This window comes from Rhipicephalus sanguineus, chromosome 11 (genome assembly GCF_013339695.2).
Source record: "Rhipicephalus sanguineus isolate Rsan-2018 chromosome 11, BIME_Rsan_1.4, whole genome shotgun sequence".
NCBI lineage: Eukaryota > Metazoa > Arthropoda > Arachnida > Ixodida > Ixodidae > Rhipicephalus > Rhipicephalus sanguineus.
In genome coordinates, this window is record NC_051186.1 from 115,400,983 (window position 1) to 115,425,276 (window position 24,294).

General features: G+C 47.9%; 1 non-coding gene across 1 annotated transcript; it reads right to left on the reverse strand.

Moving 5' to 3' along the window:
- Positions 1-16,399: 16,399 nt before the first annotated feature.
- Positions 16,400-16,475, reverse strand: Trnat-ugu (transfer RNA threonine (anticodon UGU)). The gene has a single exon. It is a non-coding gene; the product is annotated as a tRNA-Thr (tRNA).
- Between the last annotated feature and the right edge of the window lie 7,819 nt (positions 16,476-24,294).

Here is a 24,294-nt window from a genome sequence, read left to right on the forward strand (position 1 = left end):
AGGCAATGTCACACCTACCAGCTCGCTGATGAGTCAGATAAAAGTACAGTACCTCCATTTCAGCGGGTACAGTGGCCTGAACAGCCATGGCAGCAGTTAGCTATGGACATCATAGGCCCTCTGCGTACAGCTCCAAACCCTACGTATGCTATCACTGAATGGACTACTGTTCTAAATAGCCTGAAGTCTATTCTACCAATTATATCACGACAGAAGAACCCTTATCTGCTCAATGCTGCTTTCAGTCGTAAAGGCGTACCTGAAACCTTAGTTACAGATAATGGACTTCAGTTTATGTCCACAGAATTTCAGAATTTCTTAAAGGAAAGAGGTATTGCTCATCACTCCTTATTCAACTATTACCCACAGGCAAACGGGCTAATCGAGAGATTTAACCGTATTCTCAAGGAACACATTCAAATAGCTAAGCTTGAACGGAAGCATGTCGTTCAGAACAGTAAAAAGTTCTTAGGGTCTTAACCAGGTTAAGACCCTAAGAAGGTTGTTCAGTTTTCCCGCAAAGCTCTCCTTCAGCACTACGTGAAAAGGTTACGCAAAAGCAGGAGAATACTAAGTCCTATAGATGTAGATGTGCGCCTATGTAGATGTGCGCAAGGGCGCCTGACCAACAGAATCAACTAGGCGATAAGGTAAACATTATGGTACAATCAAAAGGACCATTCAGCTTCAGCAAACCCCTTACAGTCCTACAACAAGTTAATCCGTCCACATTCCTCCTCAGCGACGGCAAGAACTGGAATGCTCCAAGTTAACGTTCATTCCACATGTAGCTTCAGCATCCCTTTCGTTAATGCCTCATTCTGGGCCCATCACTCATGCAGGCTTCCTCTCACCTTATGATCATTTGGGTAATATTGCCTCTACTCCCAATAAAGAGCTGTTGCCTGAGCAGTCCGTTCCTAGTACCCCGGCTATCCAGTGCGACTCCGCACCACCTGAAGTGCATCCTCACATGCTTGCGAGTAGACATGTGGGCCGGACCTAAAATCACCGGCGGCGGCGCGTCGACGCGCTGGGTTCATCTGACTGGCGGCGGCGCGGCGCGGCGGGGCGCGAAGCAGTGAATGCGATAAGTACACGTCGTAATGTAACATGAACGAGACTAGCAGCTAACTCTTTCTGCTCCGATCTCACTTAACTCTACAAAACGCTAGTGTATGGCAATACGGCCGCTCCCGGGAGAGAAGCGGTTTTCGGTCAGTTTGTCATATCAGTGGTCCGAGCTCGAAGCAGTGAAATCACAGCGCTCACAGCGGGTATATAGAAGGTATACGAGCCGTTCGCTGGGGGATGTCTGCCGAAATAACGTGCGTGCCAGCGCTCTCGATCGCGCCCTTATAGTCAAAGTTCACAGTTGCTGCTCGAGTTACGCAGTCCTTTTCCCCAGACATCCCTTCCTGCTCCTTCGGCCAGCAAACGACGGGCGGGGTGTTTCCTTCTCCTTGAGGAGCAATCGACGCCAGGCCTCGTATGTGGGCTTAATTTATTCCGTGTGACGGAGATGGCCAGCTTGTTTCATCTCTGCTTTAGCCATGTTCCTTGCCAACGCTCGCGAGCTTTTCTTCGCTGGTAGAAGATACAATGCGTGGAGCGATGTTATTGATTTAGAGTATATACTGTAATTGAAGGCGACGGTGAAAACCTGTCCTGAGTGTCCATAGAATTTCTAATGCAATAAAAAATACACATAAAACCTCGAAGCGGGCTCGCCTTTTTCCTAAAAAGCCGTATCGTCTCCGCCGTAAAGAGTGCGTCCGTTGGAAAATCATATAATCCGGCGCCTTTTCCATTGCTTTCGTTCTCGCCTTCAATATCCTTCTTACAGGGGACATCTCCTCGCCGCTTATTTCTTCATAGAGCAAGCGTACAATGTCAGCACTAAGCGTTAAACCTATCATGGTTTCGCGCTTTTCGGCTACAGTTTGTTATCTCTGCATGCGCGGTCGCAAATGCACGAAATGGAGCGAATCTGCTAATTGCGCACGATAGTCGTGCGAGAGAAGCAAGAGCGGGTGGGTGGCTGCATGGCAAAACAGTATGGCAGACAATTCACAACTGTTATTTCTCGTATTTGGACCAGTCGAGAGTATGTACCCTGATGATGTCACGTGAATCACTGTTCTGGCACCATGAAGTGCACCAAAAGACAAGAAACGCCAAGAGAGAATAACGCGCCCGTTGTTTTTGTTTTTTGTTGTACTTTAAGAGGCTGTGAGGGGCCCTTTATAAACACAGGGCGTGCAAACACGGACACAGCAGTGTAGTCAAGACACCAGAAACGCCGCTAACAACTGAAAAATCACGCAGCGGCGGAACCAAAGGTAGACACAAATATTTATCCGCGCATTCCCACGTAAGAGGCCATACCTATCAATCAAGTGCGAGTAGTGGTCTACGTGAGAGATAGCTGTTCACTCTCTCGACTTTCGTCTTACGTCCGTGTTTCGACGTCATGTCTTCTTAACATGAATACCTACCAACTAGCTCAGCTATATTCTAAGTTTGCCATTCTCTTTACTTCTGTATTTATTTATCGATTTACTCGAGCAATAATGAAAGGAAAAAGTGTACTAACGCGCCGAAATATACATATATTACTTATCTATTTTATTTAATGAAGCACAGTGTACTAGGTCCAAAACTCCAAGAATATGCTATCCAGCGAGTTGAGTCGTCGCCCTTTGAGGCTGCAGGACGCGGAAGCGTTAAGGTCAGGCAATACTCGTGATATTTCTGGGGATGAAAAAGATACTACAACTTCTGGGGAGCTATGCGCGATGCGTTCATGCAAAGGAGATGTCCATAGTCCATTTCGGCAGAGCGCATTCACTGATTCGAAAAAGCAGTGAGCCGCAATGTCACCTCGCTCTTGACCGCGTCGCCGCACCGAACCCGCCAGCACATTCCTAGCGTAGGAAGAGAGTGGACAAACTCCACAGAAACAGGAACTTTTCAAGTCTAAATTTGCATATGAATGTGTCCCAGATGCTTGTGAACCATGCAGGCAATGCGTACCGACCTTACCTAAATCGCTGGCTGACACGATCAAAAGATATGCAGCCCTGGGATATCCGAGGGCTGCGTTCGTTGCATTGAAGGCCATATCGTCCTTATCATTTGTGTAGAGAGTGAAAGCTTCGTGATGTCTTGATGGCGCTGCAGAACAAGAACCGGAAACAGGGCGCGCTTCTCGCCGAGCTCCCGCTATTCAGCGGCCGCTGAAATGGACAGTTCATTACATGGACACATCGAGAAGAGCTCCTCCGGCGAAGTGCTCTATTTTATTTCCAGATTCCCCATTCTAATTAAAAATTACACCATCATCCGCTAAAGGGACCATGAGGCGATGCGAAGCCGGAGCACTTGCACGACCGCGTTCTGTTGGCGTTCGCTGGACATGCTACCGACCTCACTTCGTGGAACGCGAAGAGGAACGCTACGCGCGTCGTGTCTTCCCTCTGGCCTGGCCGTTAATTCTCACAGGGCGTGCGGGGAACGCGGTCGACAGGCGCGCGAGAGAGAGGCAGCGTAGGAAAGGCGAGAGAGAGGGGGACGCGCATGCGCTTGTCCTCATCGCGGCGCTGCGCTGGAGAGAATTTCGGCATGTCGAGCCCGCATTTCAGAGGAGCCAACCGATGCAAGCACTGGACTGAACGCGCGCAGCGCTCTACCACATGAAGGAGAGGGGACTAGAGGAGGAGAATAGCGTATGCGCCTTGAGAGCAGAAGCGAGAACGCAGGAGAAGCGCGAGCAGGTGCTGGTAGAGAAGTGGAGAGAGTAACCCGCAGCTGTTGGACAGAGGAAAGGAGGAGAGTTGCTCATGCGTAGTGTGAGTGCGGATTACTACGCCGCGTGCGGATTACCCCGCCGCGTGGCATACCCCCGAGCAATAGATACTTCCCATCTAAAGGAAAAGTCTAACCGCGGCGTGCCGCAATTATTGCGCGGCGGCGGCGGCGGCATGGTCTTTCTTGGGACATCGGCGGCGGCGCGAGCGGCGTGACCAAAAACGGGCGGCGGTGGCAGCGCGGCGCGGCGGCGCACACCTCTACTTGCGACCCAAGATAACTCTTTGGGACTTCAGGAGGGTAAGTCCAGGGTATTCCTCCTCACCTACAATAAATGCACCAAATTCCAACACGGGGAAGGGAAGAGATGGGAATGGGTCTTCCGAGTTGGCTCATGGCAGCCGCATTCCGCCAAGTTCTTCTGGGAGAGATGGGGACGCGTCTCCTAACATGGCTCCCGACAGCCGCAACACGCAGTCTACCTGCAAGGCCTGGGTCATGTATCCCAAAGCGGACGCCGAAGCCCCCAGCCCACATGAAGGAATACATCAAAAACTAATGTAGTCTAGGGCTCACACACGCGCACTAGACCTCTGGTGTAGTGCGCGTGTGTGAGTTTTTTATGAATAGTGCAAGCTGGCACTTGTGTTAGGTGTTCGTGAACTGAATTTTCTTTTCTGTATCCTAGGTTGGTGATGTGTACTCCTAGGACTGAACTTCTGCGTTATTCCAGGTTTCATGCCTTCAATAGGAACTCGAATGTGAATTTTGTTGTTGAATGTTTGCTGATGTGCAACATAGCAATCATAAGGTCATTCCTATGACCTTATAATGTATTACAGGCATAAATAGTTAACATAATTCAAGGATTGTTTAAAGAATGTAAAAGGATGTAACTGCTCCCTGGGAGGGACGATGATGTGTCGTGCAACACCTGGCGACATGCGAAAACACCAGTGCGATAAATGTCTGTTCATGCCACTGTGTGGAGCTGGGCTACCCTGATGCCTCTTTGCTGCCACCTCCCCGGCGTGGGCATGCCGGTCATGTGACCAGTGCCTCACTGACCAACCGCCCTTCTTCCCCATCCATAAAACCATCTGCAATAAACGTGGGAGTGCAGTCTCCCGGCAGTCTCTTCGAAGCTCGGTCTACGTCTCGTCACTCTACGCGCCCTCCCGTCGCTCGTCCTCTCCGTCGGCCTGCCGCGGGGGCTCCTTGTCCTGCCCACACAACACGTGGCATCGATACAACGCCAACCATGATTTATTTTACAGCGAAGCTGTTGTAGCTCGCCATGCTATCGTCGTCGGGCACGGCAATAACTTGCACGTCCTTCATGGCTTCCATGTTTCCAATACATTCCCTCTTAGCAGCATGACAGATCGCGGCGAAGTGTTTGCAATGAAAATTTCGCTAGTGCCCTTTCTTATGTCCAGACTGCAAAAGGTAGCAACAGGCCCATGCGCACGAGAAAGAAGTCAGAAGGTGAAAGTAATGCAACGACGTCACACGGGCAACTGCAGTTAATGGACACGACCGTTGACGCATCGGGAGGAGCGTGGGTAACTGCTCTGACGATCAGTTTATTGGGATGGTACCGAGTGTCAATGGTTGTCAAATGTAATTGTGGCGATAGTTCTATTTTGGCCATGCGCAATCACTAACGATATTGTGGCGCAAAGAAAGTCCTGGCCGAGGGTGACATCGTGAGAACGCGAAATAATGATGATGAATTCGATCGGGTGCACAGCGTCCTCAACCTCGACACGAGCACGGCAAGACGCTGAGTGAATATGCTGGGCATTTGCCGTGCGTAAAGACAGCCTGGAAACAAGCGTCATGACATGTCGAAGTGAGCGGCAAATGTCGAGTCCATAACACACACGGCGGCGCCTGAGTTCACGAGTGCAGATCTGCCGAGGCCATCGGCGAAAGCTTCTTTACCGTGCTAAGGTCTTCCGGTAAAGCACCACTGGCTTTCTGGCAAAGCATCACTTGCGCTCTGTAGCACTCTATTGTGCGTGTATTTCTTATGTGCCGTCGATTAGTTGCGCTATACAAGCTACAGTGATACTTATACAACAATGAGCGGGATGCGACGAGCACTTGAACATTTCGATGGTGTCGCAATCCTCGCCTCTTGGACTGCGACAATTAGTTTTCTCTCTTCCCGAGGGACGGGACGAGGTCGCAGCGACAAAAATGAACCACGGCGTGGAGGCGGGGTACGGCCGGTATTTCGCGTAGGTTGGTATGCGGGTGATATAGGGGAGGGTTCATCGTAATGCGGACGGGTAGAACTGCTTCACATGGACGACGCGGCTCTAGGTCACTGGTCCCGATTGCAATCAATTTCATGACCTACCATCTAGCCCAAGCCGCCGCCTTTCCCGGTTACAGTAACGTGCGAAGGGACCGGCGCTGCCGCAGGCAAAGCGTATAGGGCGATTATCCGAAGTACAACACCAGTTCGCTGTAGCTGGCCCCGTCGACGTCGAAGGGTGCGCTGGATGTAGTGGCTGGTGATAATTCTGTACGACAGTATGCACATGGGGCCTAGGCATGACGCCTGTATCAGTGAGAGTTACAGCCGAAGCGAGTAGGCAAGGTCTGGAGAAGGCTTCGGCGTAGCAGAGCGGTGCTGGCGCCAGGACTTGTTGGGGTGGTTGGACGTCTTCTGCGTAGCTTGATGGCGCAGGCTTAGGAAGACGTAGGCGTTGGTCGGGAAAAACTTGCTCGATCGCGCGGCGAAACGGTGGCGTGAAGTTTGAATCGGGCTGCTGTACCTGCGACGAATGGGTGAATGGTACCAGAAGAGTTGGGGTGTAACTTGCTCCCGTATGAACGCCTTCGTTTGCGCAAGCGCTACTGACTGGCCGGAGATGGCGGCCAGACCAGCAACACGTTCGACGCGTGATGAAGGGCAACGAGTCAACGAGCGTTGCCTGCGCAGCTCCTCGTACCTATAGCATAAAGACATGTTTTCTGCTGCTCTCTGTGGGCTGTTCGCACGCAGCATGTTGAAGGCAGCGTCCTCCATGCCTTTCATGACGTTTCTGATCTTGTCGCATTCCGACATCGTCGCGTCAGCCTGCTTATACATGTCCAGGATGTCTTCAATTTAGAAGGGTAGCGGCTTGGGCTAGTTGGTATGTCATGATGAATTGTATAGCGAGAACGGGGTACTTGGACAGACAGGAAAAACGAGGACGGGCGCTAACTTCCAACTGCATTTTGTGCCATATATAAATGTTCGATTCTGCTTAATAAAATCAGTTGGAAGTTAGCGCCCGTCCTCGTTTTTTCTGTCTGTCCAAGTACCCGTTCGCGCTATACAATTCGTCTTCAATATACCTTGCAAATGATTCTCTATGCTGATGGTCGCGTACCCGCAAAGGCAATTCCGCGTGCACCTTGCGTGCAGCAGCGCAACCAAATACAGCGACTATGGATGCCTTGGATGTGTCCCATGTTGGAATTTCCGTCTCGTAGTTGGTGTACCAGAGGTTGGGCACACCAGGTAGATAAAAGAGCACGTGGCTAAGTTTCGCGGCGTCATCCTATTTGTTAAGAATGCTTACTCGATTGTACTTCGAAAGCTAGTACCCCACGTCATTGCCGCCTGTGCCGCTGAACACAGGAGGATCATTATGGCGAGGCGGACCAGAGTATACGACGGGCTGGGCAGTAGGCGTTTGCTGGGACGTCTGCTGATATGCATCTAGAGACGTGGTTGAAGGGATGGCACGGGATCGAAGGTCGGGCATAAGTTTATGCTTAACACTCTTCACCACTTGTAAAGGCGTTTATTGAACGGTGGCGCAAGGGTCAACCAGAGGCTCAAGCGACAGCCGAAACGACTTACTCCTAACACGAGTGGCAGCCAGGAGTAATGCACCGTAGAGCACTAGATGGTGCTTGAGAGGATGCCCTAGTGTGGCGTTTCTCTTCGCCACAATTTATATATTTTCATTTATTTATTTAAGTATTTAATTGCTTATTTATCATTAATTTATTTATGAGTTAGAAGACACGGCAGGTCAACACATTTGACCCAGAGAGGTGGGGCTACGCACAGTAAAGCAGGTTACGCCCTTAAAGGGGTCTTCACCGTGTCTGTAACTAACACCCTTACCCCTTTGGAAAAAGGTGTTTTCACGATTCAAAACACCAATTGGGGGCTTGATACTGATTGGGGCGTTGTGAATCGTCTAAACACCCTTATCGCTGATAAACCATGAAAATTAGTCTTCCAGTATGGAAACATCCAGTCACAGATGACATCAGCATAGAAGGTGCACATACGCGTCCCACCATACACACAACATAGCGTGTCATAAAACAGCCCACAGCGTTTGCGCCACACAGCCTTACACGGTCTAGTTGGTATATACAGGCAAGGTATGGTGAGCTGCCGTTCAGTGCCACTGAGGATATTCCTACTGGGTATAATTGAACACTTAACATTGAGAGAATAGGCGTGAGAGAATAGGCGCTACATAGCCCTAGAAGAGACGTATCTTTTAATGTAAACTCTATTACAGTATTTGAGAAAACACGAATTGCGCAAAAAACCTAGCACACCACGGACAAAAAGGATGACACCTGAGAAAACTATTTTATTGACATCATAGGCGAGTGGATATATAGGGCACAGGGAGGTTAAAAGAAAGAAAGGAAGGACCACATCATGACCAGAACAAACTGCAAACATGAGACAGGCGAATCGAACCAGAGCTTTGGTACATGACATGTAAAAACGCACGTTCACTCACATAAATGGCAATGAGGGCGCGCTTATAAAACCACCAACGCTTCTATCAATATGATAAGCCTCAATCATTTCACGGGCTGTGTCCTGCCTTTGCTCCTGTTTAAGATCTTTGTTTCGTTCAGTTTCGCTACGCATTTTATTACTTTGCATTCCCCCGCAGGTTTTGCATCGATGTGGTCTTGAGGATGTGCGTTCCATTTTGCAGTGCACGTTTATGGCCCGAAGTATAATCATTTATGCATCGGCCTGTTTGGCCGAGGTATGAATACTCACATGTCAGCGGCAGGCCCTTAGCTAGCAGTGGGGCCCTAGGGGCCGCACCCCTTCCCGAAATTTTGGAGATGTAGGTGCTTTTCTGAAATTAGTCATAATTTCCTGCAAGTGCCCCCCCTCCCCTAAAAAAACCCTGGCTACGGGCCTGGTCAGCGGTATTCTATGAACAACCCCTACCGCGAATTCGTGTTTTTTCGGGCATCTTTTCCTTCTTTGCTTGGTTGTATCTATCTTGCAGCACAAAGAATATTGTTCTTTGGGGGGGGCGCACAAAAAACTACCGGAACACCGTATTTCATTGCCACACCTTTCAAGTTGTGGGTTATCATGTGCATGTAAGAGATTACAACTTGTCTAATCTTTTGTTTGCAAGGTTCGCACTGTGAGACTTTCGTGTTCATTTGTCTTCACTTTTTTCAAGCCGATTTCTGCCAATCAGCTAATTACCATGGGCGGATAGCCAGCCTGTTTCAGCTTGTAGAACTTGGCCTTCCAAGCTTTCTTGCACTTTATCGCAGCAGGATTTCTTTAGTGACGTTTGTAGACGCTTGAACGCGATCGCACGTTTTAGTGTGCTAAATTGAGCGTATCACAAGGAATTAATCCTTTCAGCGCACGCGGGCGATACATCTAACATACGCTTTCGTCATTACCAGTTACGTCAATATCTAAAACCTGCAACCTGTAGTCTTGTGCTAGCTCGTATGTGAAGTCTAAACCGCTGCCTGTAGTTTAAAAAGTGATAAAACGTCCTTCACAGTTTCTTTATAGGTGGAAGAAGCCTGTTTCCTTAAAATAATTTTAAATAATGAAGAAACCTACAACATTTCTACATTTCCTGTTCTTCTAAAACTCCAAACAAATGTCTGTTTTGGCCATTCCTTCCTTTCTGAAAGAATGCACCAACTAGCCCCTAAGCGTGTGCTACTAGTCCACTATTACCAAGCGGCCTTTTATTCAGCGAGTGCCAATTATCATATGGCACGGTATTGTAGGGGCCACAGGGTTTCAATAACCCATAACACCCTTAGCTCCTAAAGGGTGTTTTTGGTATAGCGCTACCCTTTCTGAAACCAAAAGGCCAATTGGGGAATTAAAGCACCTTACACCCTTTAATTTTGAAAATTCTGGTTACGCAAAAGAGGGTTCTGCTTGCTTGAAATCGTTTTAAAGGTGCAAAGTGGCTTTCAATGTACAACACATGAAAATATAAAAAGTGACAGAATAATGGTATTTCAAGGAAATGTTATAAATGAGACGAAATATACTGTACCATACAACAGTAATTCACAGAAAAACAATAATAATATAAAGCGTCAACAAATCAAGTGTACTAGAAAGAGACCCCTGCAAGACTGTTGCAGTCGGAAAAGCTACGCAGCAAAAATGATTTCAAGGCTTGACGTCTTGTAAAATCTGGCTACAGCCATTACCTTGCTTTGTGGCGTGTGCGTCTGCATGACAGCTGCTTAAGTACTGAAAGATGCGGTATGCTTAGTTTATGTGTTAAAATGACATACGTCAACAGCAACCGTAACAATTTCCTGCGTAATAAATAAGAGGGATGCGACTGTGTTTCTTTGGTGTCCGTCCGTAAGTCCAAGCTGTGGACGGGTCCGCCTTCTGAATGGGTGCCGTAAGAGCGATGCGTACTTTAAGCTTGCTTTAAAGAATGTTTTGTACGCAAGAAGTTCACGCTTACATAGCATACCACTAAGTTCCCGCTTCAGTATGCATCGTTTGAAACATCAAGAGAAAGAAATGTCCTGAAATATGGGCACTTTATGACGCATCATTTGGGAACGCAACCCCTACGTATTTTTAATGCGTAAACCACATAGGGGAATGATTACCCAAGCTGAAATGGAATTGGGAAACATCTTCTCTAACCGAATATTCACACGAGTACAGTTTCAGCTATGTTCACTTAAGGGTGGATAAAAAGAGCAGCTTGAAGTCGCACATATTTCACAGAAAATCAAAGCTCGTTTATTTTCTCCGACCGAGAGAATCCGACTGATCATTCTTCCTGAGTTGCCACTATCTGCAAATACCATCTTCGCACGTACCTGAAAAAGTTGAAAATGTTTTTAGGCATCTAGAAAGACCAGCAATAAACTTTCGCGTGGTCAAAAAGAATGTCTTTTCAAGAAAAAACAGCAGTGTAGAAAATGACTTCGGCATTCTCATTTTTGAAGTGTACATGAATGCTACCCGAAATTGCTTACCCTTTCGAGCATCGTCGGTATGCCACAATTGTTAGAGTCGCGCTTGAGGTTCTCCCTGAGTGCTCTGTACCGTCAGGCATAGTCATCTGATAATATGTGCATTCACCAAATTTGTCCCGCCAGTATTGCAAAAGTACCCAAATGCGATATTTAGCGATAGATCAGAATAGCCAAAAAATTAACAGCTTTCGTTTCCTACACGCTGAACGCACTCTTGTCCAAACGCCTGTTCGCATGAGAATAAGTAATGTGAATAGTAATCTCATAATATTAATAATCTAACAGGAGTACATATTCTTGGACCAGTTAGTAAGCATGGCCGCATCACACCGTATTGAAGGCTTCCCAATAAATGATCATTGCTGTGCATCATCTACTGGTCAGTAATAATTCCTCCAATACTGATTTTGACAGAGACAGGTGAGGAGCCTCTACATTATTCTAGCTAACAGAAAAACAGACACACAGCGAAACGGAATATTCGTAAACACACCAGCCTAAGATGGAAACATTTTTGTTTCCACGCCTTAAGAAATTTCTTTTTCATGAATTCCTCCATCTAGACGACTCGCACTTTAAGCAACAACACCTTTTTTTACGTTCGTTGGATATGCTAATATTGCCTTTTATCCTGTCTGCCGTCTGTTTAGGCCTACGTTGTAAGAACTAACAGCTTTTACAGCGAAGCGCTTATGAGAGCACAATAACGGCCGTTTCGGGCGCCGTAGTTGTCCATCACCGCTGCTGTCCCTAACCGTTATTGCGAGAAATCAGAACAAAATAAAATAAGAAAAAATATCGGGATGCAAGGGGGTTCGAATCTGGGCCGCCTGCGTCGCAGCCTGGTGTTCTACCACAGAGCTATTCCGGTCCTTGAAACTCCTTCGCAAGAAGACCCTACACAGGCTTCATGTAGGGAAGAAACCAAATTAACATGGAAAACCCGAGGGACGATTGGATAGGAAATGACCCGATATATATATATATATACATACAATGCAGTGCTAACAAAGGACCCGGAAGTAAAAGTTCAAAAAAATCAAGCACGTAGGACAAATTGTTCTGTAAAAGATTGACGTTTCGGTCGCGGGACCGGCCTTTCGGCGCGGGACACAGCACATTTGCCTACGTGCTTGAATATATATATATATATATATATATATATATATATATATATATATATATAGCCCACCAAACACCTGTAGTCGAGCAGAAAGTTGTTCCGGCCGGGTATTCGAACCCTCGCTTCGCGGCGCCACGCGTTCAACGATTCGGCCGCGAGCTCGTATGTCCACCATACTACTAACGCTGCGCTATAGACGATTTTCCGCAGCTGGTTTATTAAATCAAACTAGATGGCGCCACTGGCGCCACCGCACCGTGGCCGTCCCCCTACCGTGGCCGTCTCCATGGCCATCCCCCTGCCGTGTCATTTGGCAGCGCTGCTCAGTATGTCTCCATCCGCGTCGCGTCGTCTGCTCGGCGTTCCCATAGCGTCTGCGCCACGTCTGCGCGCACACGAGAGCAGACGACGCAGACGGCAGCGCCGGAAAAGTAAACATGGCGGCACCTGTGGATGTAGTTTCCTTCCGCCTCGAATTTATCACGTCGTCGTCCTGCGCTGTGTGGCCCGTAAGTTCAAAGCCTACGCATTTGTTTGCTTTATATTTGCGTCCTGAAGCTTCGAGGGCGATGTACTCGTCGGTATTTTGCAGTATTTCCAAGATTCATTCTCATATTGTCCGAGACAAGGCTTAGCAGGCATGCCTAAATAAACACAGCTGATCGCAATAATAAAGACAAATCATACCTGACGTTTCTTCTCCAGCGTGAGTTGACACAAAGCGATGGCCGATTTTGCCATTTATTTATTGCTGTGAGGACAGTGGGCGAGTAGCAAGCGCGAGTTCGGATCGAAGCGGGGTGTCGCGTCTGCATGGGTGCTGCCATGTTGGCTTGTAAACCCAGCTACTGGCGGTTGCTAATGCAACAATTTAAAGACATACACCATAAATACGACGCAGATTAAACATATTCCTTATCGTTGTGGCGTGGTACGTACCAAACAAACGCATATGTCTCAACGTTTTCAGCTCTGAGGCGATTACATGTAGAACTATGTTTTGCTGCGCAAGCATGTGACTTGCTTACACCCTGCAGCAACCAGCTTGTGTACGGCCACGGCCGCTTCGCTGGCCCAATGCGTTGGCTGGGGCAAATGGCTGGGGGAAGGCCAGTTACGATCACGTGATCAAACATGGCAGCGCCCGTGCGCCGCTGCGGAAAATCGTCTATAAATATACACCATTTCCTGTTGGCGGTAGGCAGACCTTTGAGATGCTTGAGAGCCAAAGGCTGCGCTATAAAGGATGTCGACCGCCCGCCTTCCGTCATGGTTGCGCTGTGCCGCTCCAGCCCTGCAGTTTGGCCTAGAATGCGTGCTTTCCTGTGTTCTCGCGTTTACCTTTTGGGGATGTTGCACAGATGCCTCATAGCTTTTTCCGTGTAGTGCTTTCATCACACAGCTGTAGATGCAGCCATAGACCGCACGAAGGTCACTTACCTAGGTGCAGCGGCTGTGTTTGATAAAGGAGTAAGGGGTCAGCGTTGCTTCCTTCAACACTCCTATTTTTCGCTATCGCATTCATTACTAATGCCTGGCGCAGTACTCTGATTTTTTTATTATGCAGCCCAAGTGAGTAGCCCAGCTCTTCGGTTCGATTTTCACTCTAACCGAAGATTTTTGTTATTTATATTATTACATCTTTCTCGATATTTTCTCACTGAAAACGCGGATTTTTCGTTCACTAGCCAACGAGGCCGACATCGACGCCGGCAATGCAATTTCTGCGAAACGAACTCGCCTAAAATCAAAGTCAAATTCCTTTTTGATGCAAATTTAAACAACTTGTGTCGTTCATACAAAATGGTTTCTCTAAGAATTGGTAAAAATGAGAAGTATGATTACCGATGAAGTACGAAGATTTCTAACGAAACTGACAGGTGCAGGACACGTGTATAAATGCTAAAAGTGATTTTATTGATTTTTAGTTGACGAATTTGAATTCTGTGTGTTTATATGTAATCGCATTAGGCCAGATATTCCTGTAGGCAAATCGTCGGAGGGGAGCTTGCAAAGTATTCTTTCTCTGAGGGTGGTGCAGAATGTTAGAAATGTTCCATAAAACTTGCAGGAATAACCATCCAAGCAAGTTTTCTCCAGCGTGAAAGAGACGGGACCAAGTAGCAAGGGCCGGAGACACGGGGATAGGCGCCGAAGAGAATTTTGCTTGCTTTGAAAGCACAGAATAGGGGACGAACTGTATTGTCACGTGGTCGTGACGTCGACGAAGACAGCAGTCGGCGTTTTCAAGAGGAAACTGTTTATTTGGCCGAACTTGTGGCCGGGAAACGGAATGTTGATTTACAGCAATACACGCGGTATGTACTGATAGCGGCGTATAGAGCGTCGACCGTCGATCAACTGACAAGCGCTGAAGCGCGTCGGCATTTAAACATGTGCCGTCGAATATTCCAGGGTTATCGCTGGCTGTCGTGCAAATTCTAGAATAAGCTCGAGTGTGCGCGTATTGCGCGCAATCTTAATAAAACGATCTACAATGATCGCGAAGCTTCTCGAACAATGAGGCGCGGTTCGCGCTGAGCGTGGCTGACAGTCTTTGTGGCCGAAAACCGAATACAGCAAAAGTGATAAAGAAACGCACGTGGCAATATTGTGTCTTCGTCTATCATAGCGCAACTTTTGCGCTGGAAGAATAAATTACTTCGCGATCTTCAACCAGGTATCTCGCACCAAAGTTCTGTTAAGGCAGTACAACAAACTTCTGCTATTGTTTGTTTTTGTGAAAACGCTGTTTTGTGCATTGAAGTACAAAAGCCGCGAAACAGAACATTTATTCCTTTTGGAATTTATGAAATTACCTTGAATATTGTTGCACCATAAAAAATAAAAACGATACGCTTTGGGATCTCAGCGGCCAAGATAAGTCAAATTCCACATTAAGCATAAAGTAACTAAATAAAATGAGAAGTAAATCGTACAAGTGCCAAACGTAGAATTTTGGCCATTCAAATGGTGCTTCGCCTTATTGAAGATTATAAGGAAATGTCGCATGGGAGTGGTTCAAATGCAGGCAATTTAACTTTTTTCTCGAAGATACGCATTTTTTTATTACACCCAACTTCGTAAAGGTCTCAAGATTTTACTTTGTGCGTTGTATTCAGATTTATTCGCGTAGCGAGTCAACTTGATGGCAAAATGCTTTCCAAATAGGTTCGTATAGTTAGCTGTCATAATACTTAAAAATTTTCCTAATTAAAAGTCAAATGAAGCAAGCTAACGGGAAAAGCTGTGGCTGTTCCTCATATGAACGCTTATACAAAATGCATCTCACCTTGATTAACACCACAGAAGCAGCTCTGGAGATACACATTAGTTAGAGACCTAGGTGTACAAGGTTCGCCACGCTTCGCCGTAGGTTGACATAATCTAGGGCTGCCAGAGCGTTGCAGGCAACATGTCCCTTCTTCGCAGATTGTCTTCTCGTTGCACCGCTGGTCTTTGCGCCTGAGCTTTAGTTACAGAGGAAGAAAATCCACGCTTTATATGGTAATGGCAAAAGCGCTATGCGTGTGAGTGCTGCCGACATTAAATTGTAACCAGACACATTCATCCATAGGAAATGTTGGACTATATATACCGCTTTTCGAATATATGTCTAGTATGGTCGCGAAAAAACTAATTCAATAAAACCATTCTGCCGCCAACAGCGGCCGTACCCGCAACGTTAGGAACGCGATTGCTTTGGAGTATCGACTGCGCTGTAGCATCAGCTGCTTTACACACCCACAGCGGCAAGAGAGTGCTAGCAACTCTCTTTGTGAGAGTAAACGCTTGTCTCATATTTCACTCCCTTTTCAGGAGTGCTCGGAACTCTCTGCTGCACAGAGTAGGCACACTCTCTCGACAGAGTTCTGGTACTCTGGCTGAACATGAGTGAACAAGCTCCCTCGCCAGAGTAAAGTCACACTTTTGAAATGGAGTACATACACTATCGGCTGGAATTACGCTACTCCCTCGCAGAGTTTTACAATGCTGGTTGGGGTAGTGTGCATGAACTCTCTCCAAGAGTAGAAGGAAAGAAGTGCTAATTTTAAGGGCTCGTTTTCTTTGTTATACACAATAATAATGAGCACTAACAGACAATAATGCGAAGGAAAGTATAGGGGACGTTTTTAGTAGTAAATGTAAGGTAAATGTCAAGAAAGAAAAGTGGACGAAAAGATAGCTTGCCGCCGGCAGGGACCGAACCTGCGACCTTCGAATAACACGTCCGATGCTCTACCAACTGAGCAACCACGGCGGCCATTAAAACCCCTTGATTTTGGAAGTAGCGACACTCTCCTCCGCCCGCGCGTTTTCCTCCTCAATTCTCCTCGAATTTCTCCCCTCCCCTGTCCGGCGCAGTGCGCACGGCACGCTGAACACTGTACTCGCTCGCCGCAGCCGCATTAGAAGCACAGCGCGCGCTTGTTTATTCGGCCCTTTAAAGCTATACATGAGAATCTGTTGCTTCAAAACCGTCGGGACGAAAGTGGGCTTCCGATAGGACATAATGACAAATATCTATTTTGTTAAGACGCTTCGATAAATACAAGCGGATGCGTCTCGAAAAAAAAAAAAAACGAGTATACCAACTGGCGGCAGAGCGGTTTACTTCTGCGTCGCCGCTTCGGCTGTCCGTAACGCGGAGTTGTATTAAGCGCATGTAATGTATGCAGCATAAAGTATAGTCGATAATTTCGTTCCTAATTGTTGTCTCGATGAGCTCAAAGAAGGTAGCCAAGAAGAAATGTGGTGGTTTACTTGAATTGCTCGAAATGAGTGGGCCAGAATCCTTTTTGTGCCAATGCCGCTCTCAGACGCGTACGCACGAACATATATACACATGCGCGTACACACGCAATACAGGAACGCACGCACGCGCATACAAAAACGATTCAGACACACACGCTCATACAAATGAGCATACACGCGCGATACAGACACGAACGAACGCGCATACACAGACGCGCAACAGACACGCACGCACATACATGCACAGGCGCATATACAAGTGATAGATGCGCACGCATACACATGCACACGCGACACAGACACGCACGCACATACATACATACGCTCGCGATACAGTAACGCACACACGCCCGTAGATACATGCACCCGTATACATGCACACGCGGGTACAGTCGCGATATACGCGCACGCACATACACACGCGCGAATATACACAAGCGCGCGCACGCACAGGCGCACACATACGTGCGCACACGCACGCGCCAATGCAGACATGCACACACACACACATACGTGCGCGCACGCAAGCACAGGCGCGAAGACACATACACAAGCGCACGCACACCATGGCGCACACATACACAAACCTACGCACACGCAGGTGCGCACACGCACCTACACACGCAAGCGCACACATGTACACATACAAACACGCATGCACCCTCCAGGCTGCAGGGTTCACGCCTGCAGGGTTCATGGCGTGCGCGAGCAACTAAAAGCGCGCGACGTTTCTTTGCGCGCGCTTTTTGTGACGTCAGGGTCACCTGACTGGGAGGTATCGCGCGTCGGAGCCACTCAGCGTTGCGGATGCGCCGGCTCCACGAAAGAGAGGGTGAAAAAATAGGAGGTTGACGGCGCGAGAAGGGTGCGGCGGCGTGGATAAAACAGCGCCGCTACTTTACAACATCTAGGGACTTTAGCGGCTGTCCCCCCGTCCACTTTATAGGGTATATATGTACATTTAAACGTGGGAGCGTCAGTCAGCGCCGCCAGTGGCCATGACGGCGAGTATGTAACACTCTTTTTTGTGCCTGCTGGCGTCACGTAGCAAGAGTAGAATCACTCTTGCTGCTACGACGAACTTCTAAAAAAAAGGAGGGGGGGGGGAGAAAACCGTCGTGCGTTTTTTTACAATGTAACAGTGAACCTTGCTGGAATGCCTGAAGCTTACCTCACACTAACCCACATCCGCACACTCATTCATACACACACAACACAGCAAAACTGAACGGATGCACTAATGGCGCTGCACACAACCGTACACCCGGTAGCCGGTATATATGTCCATGGTCTTTTGCCCCCATTCTGGTGCCGGGGGAAACAACTCTGCTGGGCGTATTTAAACAGCAAGTATACACGGAACACGTGTAAGCATCGCATTACCAATTGGGATACTGTTGGCACGTCTACCTTTTACTATAAAACAGCACAATATTCAACACCGTTTTCATTAGTAAATTCCAAATATCAGCTGCGACTCTGTCATAGAGGCTCAATGCTGTACAGCCGCTCATGCGCCAGTCTGAGAGTTGTAGCCACGCGCTTACAAGTGCACTTGCGACGATATTTTATTAGGGCTGGCTGATGAATACTTTACGGCGTTACAATCTGGCCTCCGATCGGACAAGCGGTGCCGCGGCAGGCGCGGCATGTACGCCAGAAATGCAACGCCGATCAACATAACCACAATGCAGACACATCTCTGGCGATTATCGCACTTTCGATTACCTCGGTTGCATTTTAATGTAACAGTGAAAAGCTTTCTACGCTAAAATGCGCATTCTTCAACCTTCGCCATCTATTAGCGCCGAGATTGGTCGCACTCAATATAAGCCGTACGACTCCCAGCGAAAGTAGGCCTAGCGCACCGGCCCAGTGCGTGTGTACATGCTGTCGGCGCTTCCGGGTTTAAGGATGCGCAATTCCGACGTGTAAGAATGAGTGTACAGTAGAGCTTTAGTATCGGTTAACCTCAATGAACCATATTTTCTTGCGTGTGGTGTCCGTACAAGAAGGTATGGGCGTCGTTGCGACGGCGCTTTCAGCAAACGCATCCCGGCAGCCACCGAAAGCCACCGGGCGCACTCGCCGGCCCTTCGCTGACACAGACTTGTCAATTAGTATGCCTTGTTGAACTAACATGATGTCGTACATTCTTGCACGTTCGATTTGGTGTTTGGCGATCGGTTATGTATATAGTTGTACCTCCTATCGACTGAGATGCAAATCAGCACACTGACATTGTGCGAGAAAATACATGTTATTCGATGGCATTCGTGGTCGGCAGCTGTTTGTGTGTTATGAAGAGGCGAATTTTATTTGGAAAGGAAGATCGCGTCTATCTTCAGTATGCGACGCATAACGATGAAGCCGAGCGGTGAGCTCTGTCTTGACTATCCTTTTATGACATTGGTGTTGTCTTGGAGCGTGGCGTAGTGGATTGAGACGTTGGCTGAGAATGTGAGGGTAGCCGGTTCGTTTGGCCCTGCCGAAAGTTCTTTTTTTTTCGCGGTTTTTTTTAAATTTTTTATTGCAATAATGCTTTATTATCTGCCTTATTCCAGTCGCAATTAGTTTGTGTCCTAAACTAAGTTGGCGATGCGTTAGAAGTTACCGATGTTCGAGGTTTCGAAGCTGCCTCTGTTGGCCTTTCAGAAACCAAAGATTGACGATCACAAACTTTCGCTTTGTTATTACTGAAAGCTGTCCTATTAACTTGTACATTAAAGTGACATCTGTGGCGCCTACGCTCGGAGTATTATGGTTAGGAGACGGAGTACAAACGAGCGCGGCCAGTAGCTCGCGCTAGTTTGTACTCCGTCTGCTTTGGAGGGAGTTCCCGAAACTGTACACACTACATCGGAGCGGGAGTTTCGTGCATTGGGAACACTACCTGAGTTGGAGAGAGTTCGCGGTCTCTTTTACTCTGCCTACAAGGAAAGAGTAAGTTCCGCGGCTAACTCTCCACTACTCCCCCACGGAGTTAAAGGACTCTGGCGAGAGTAATACAGTCGCTGTGCTCTTGCAGTACTCCCTCTACATATGTGAGTGCGGGACCGCTTTTGTTTAAACGTCTTCCTATAGGACCGCACCGTAACTAAGCAAACAAACGCAATGAATTATCTCTATCTAGCTCCCTGCGCCTTGAGCCTCGCGACCCTCTCGTTCTCTTGTCCTACAGTTCGCGCCGCCGAAACAAAGCATAAAGGAGAATAATGAATGAACTCTAAGAATAAACTTTCAGGATACAAAATAACGTATAAACATTATATGAAGAGTTTTAACTTTACTACGCGCCAGCTAACAAAAAAAGAAAATGCAGGAGTGCAAATCTGGCAAATCATTGTCAAAAATAAAGGTAAAGGACTAAATGATTGTCTGTAATGCACGCACATTACACGTTTCTCTGAAAATCTTCCCTGCAACATCTCGCAAACTGTAGGGACGCGTACAGCTGCTTTAACATTTCGAATTAAGACATATGGTATTCATCGGTATCTTTTTCGCGAATGTTCACATTCGTGAAATTCAGCGGAAAGTACTTGGTACGAAAAGCCAGAAGTATGCGTTAAAAACAAGTGGAACTGATGGCAACCCTATACGCGGCCTCGACGTGTACAGTGTTTACTAATGTTTAGCTAACGATGCATAGTTTGCTAATACTATTTGGTGAACGAGGAAACAAAAGTTTTCGCCCATAACCTACAACCATGATGAATGCAAAAAGTAATCATCGTTATCGTGCTGCAGCGATATGCTACACGACTCTGCCCACGTCCTTCACTACTAAGCTTGAGAGTTAAAGCATTACTTGAAGAAAAAATTATGGCCCCACCTCTATCGGGAAAGAGGGGCCAACCAAAGCGTGGCATGTGCGTGAGTGGCCTGCAACTTTTCTTTCATTCTTTCTTTCTATCGCATTGGGAAAAGTTTCTCTATCATTTTCCTTCCCCCACGCCGAGAACCTACGTGCTAAGCAGTGAAGCCCTTCTGTTTCGAGAGGCAACAATGATGGTCATGCGTTTATATCTAGGTAGCAATGAAGCGATGCGATTTGAAATGTCAGTGACCGAGATGAAATCTCGGACTGGCATATCAGTAACGGCTGATCGCCGAGAAGCCCATGATCGAGAGAGCACTCTTAATTTAAAAACGGCCCATACAAATATACGTGTGAAAGGTGCACGTTTCGAGGGCTACTTTTGTGTACGCCCGCATTTCTGCACACTCGCCGTTGCCGGGGTTTTCATGGCCTACACCACCGCCGTCATCAGAACTTGTAACTTATAAAAGTTCCGCTTCAAAGTGCTCGCTCATGCTTTCAGAATATAGCTTGTATGGAGAACATAAGCACTTGTTCCTTGCGGCGGGAATGTCTTACGTGACTGCACGCGGCCTTTCGCCTTTGGTCACAAGAGTGTAACAGCAATGTTTTTATCGCCACATCCACTCTCCGTAAGAGCTTTCACTTTTGCGCACAGTCTGTAATGTTTGAAAGTAGGTGACAAGGAGGCTTCAGTGCTGACTTGCTAACCAATTGACAAACATTTTGACTTGTTTTGTGCTTACATGTACAAACAACCGCTTTAAACAATCTGCAGAAATGGTGCGTGCAAAGCATTTTACAGCGAAAGCTGTTATGAGATCATTTCGACGGCCGTTTTTGGCGCCGTAGTTGTCCGCAGCCGCTGCCGCCGCCGCCGCCGCCGGTGTCCGTAGGCACTATCACATGAAATAAAAAAAAAGGAAATCAGAAAAAAATTTCCAGGATAGAACAAGGTTCGAACCTGGGCCCTCTGCGTGGGAGCCCAGTGTTCTACTTTAGGGCAATGCGGTGCTTGAAACTGCGTTGCAAAAAGACCCTATACAGGCTTCATGTCGGGAAGGAACCACATTAGCATAAGTAATGTAGTGTGGTAGAAGAGTAAAACAACCACCAGGCGTCACACAAACGCGAATTACGTAACCGGGCGTCACACAATGCAAATTGCGCAACGAGTGGGTTGTTGAGTGCTTCCAACCCATTACAAAGGCCTCTACGGTAATTCTTCATCGTTATCAGCCACAGCATCAACAAAGTGCACATAATGTCTGAAAGTTGTTTAGCGAGTTCCACGGTTCTCCGCAGAATGACGAAAAATTGCAATAGTGGCTGCTTCCCTACTTCACAAAAATTATGATGATTTATTGCGTAGTGGGTTCCTGGCAAGTGCACTTCTATTGGTTGCCAAGGAAGCCCATAAGGCTCCCGTGATCCATTTCCTCAGGTTCTCAATAAAGTTAATTCCTTCTCTCTCTCTCTCGCTCTCCGTTTCTCCGGTTAACGTATGTTATAATACGTGATGGGAGAGATAAATAACGACCGGGCGTCACACAATATGAATTACGTAACTAGTGGGTCGTTTAAAGCTTCCAACCCATTACAAAGGGCTCAGCCATAATTCCTCATCGTCATCACCCACCGCAATAGCAAAGTACACATAACGTCTCACAGATGGTACCTCGCTTCTACGCAAGATAACGAATAATGTCGTGGTGGGTGCTTGCCAACTACCCAAAAATTATGATTTTTGGCGTAGTGGGTACGTTGCTAATGTACTTGTATTAGTATCCACAAGAGAGCTATAACGGGCTCTAGAAATGCCGCTCTTCCAGCTTTCTTTGTGACTGTGCTGCGCTTTCCGCGCAGGCCTCGGTGTTTTTTTTTTACCTTATTGGACGTTGCTTGGAAGTTATTGGAAGTTATTGGACGTTATTTGAAGTGATGTTTCACGTCTTTCGAGACTTTGTAACCCCTTTAATCTGTTGAGTTCCGTGGATTGTGGCCTCAGAGCTGGCGGCCCGACGTATCCGTCAGCAAGATCACGGAGGAATCCGGATCACCTTTATTTAGGTCTGGGCCCGACTGTCCGCTGACCTGGCCAGCGCAAGCGCGCTGAGTGCGAGCGCGCCCCAGGCTGGCCTTCATTCTCTTCTGCTCTTGCTGGCAGCCGCCAGCGCCCCCACACGATCCGCTCCTCCAATGATGCGCTATGATGCGTCTCCGTTGGTGTGAGGGCATCATAGCGGTGACAGGTGTTAGCACAAGTTTGGGTACGGCCCGACTGTCCGAAAGATGCGACACTGCTTTGCTTGCCAAGGAATGGCTGTTCAAGTGAACAAATCATTTTCCACTGGCCTTCGCCCCGGCGGGGCACATACCACCGACGCGCCGACGTGCTGGGATGGTCACTGTTGCTGGGGCCTTGCACTGAGTCAACGGGTGGCCCAAGAAAGGGGTGCTGGGGCACCGTGACCAGCCAGGGTACCTGTCATCGTCACCGCCATCCCAAGAACCCCTTCCTCGAGGACACCCTGCCTGCTTCAGGTGATGCCCTTGACTGCCGCTGATGGCGGTCAGAACCTTGGTGCCCAGCGTCCTTGTCATGTTCAATCGAATATGATGCCTCACGTGCTTGCTCACGGCTTCTCTTGCCATCAACGCGGTGGCTTGCAGGGGTGCCGTGCTTTTCCGTATTTCTATCACGGCCTCGGTGGTTTCACAAGTGACTGACGGTGGCAGTGCAACTGCACGACCACCCGATAACGAAGAACCCCAGATGAATTGGAGCTTGACCAGTCCTCACCTTCATCGTCGTCGTCTTCGTCACTAGAGCCGAAACTTTAATCCCAAGAAGAATCGTAAGACTCACTAGACCAGTCGCTGCTGCCACTTGGCTGGCCCTGCTGCGTCTGTTGCGCCGAGTGTGCACTCTTGGTGGTAACCTGTGTTTGACTAGGAGGTGGAGCGATAGCGGTGAAGTGCTGGTGGTGCCACCACTTACAGCACCTCATTTGTTGCTTTTAATGGCGCTGCTTAAATGATGAGTTTCGTTTCGAAGCGTTCGCAACTGCCGATGCCTCGTGGCTAATGTCTCCACTATAGCGGACGTTGAAGAGAAGAGGACATACGTCAAAACACTATGCCGTGTGCCCCCTTCTCAGTTTTCAGTGCTCGGTTCGTGTTTTTATGTTCTCAATTTCTTCAATAAACAGCGCTGTGACGTGTGTACGCTTCTTTGCATCCGCGTCGTCGCGTTCTTAGGCACAATGAATCTATACCACTTCGTCCAGTATTACATCCTGCTTCCGATGCAGCTCCTGCTACTTCAGCTGAATGTTGTCATCCTGACACTCCAGAAGTGTGTCTGAGGTTTGCTTCTCTACGTTGTCAACGCAATCGGTATCACCGGCGTCTATTCTTTCTATCTCGTCATTCCACTCATAAATTGCGGTGCACATTCGCCCTTCTCGTAACACTCGACTTCTCCCGAGGCCCTCCTATACTT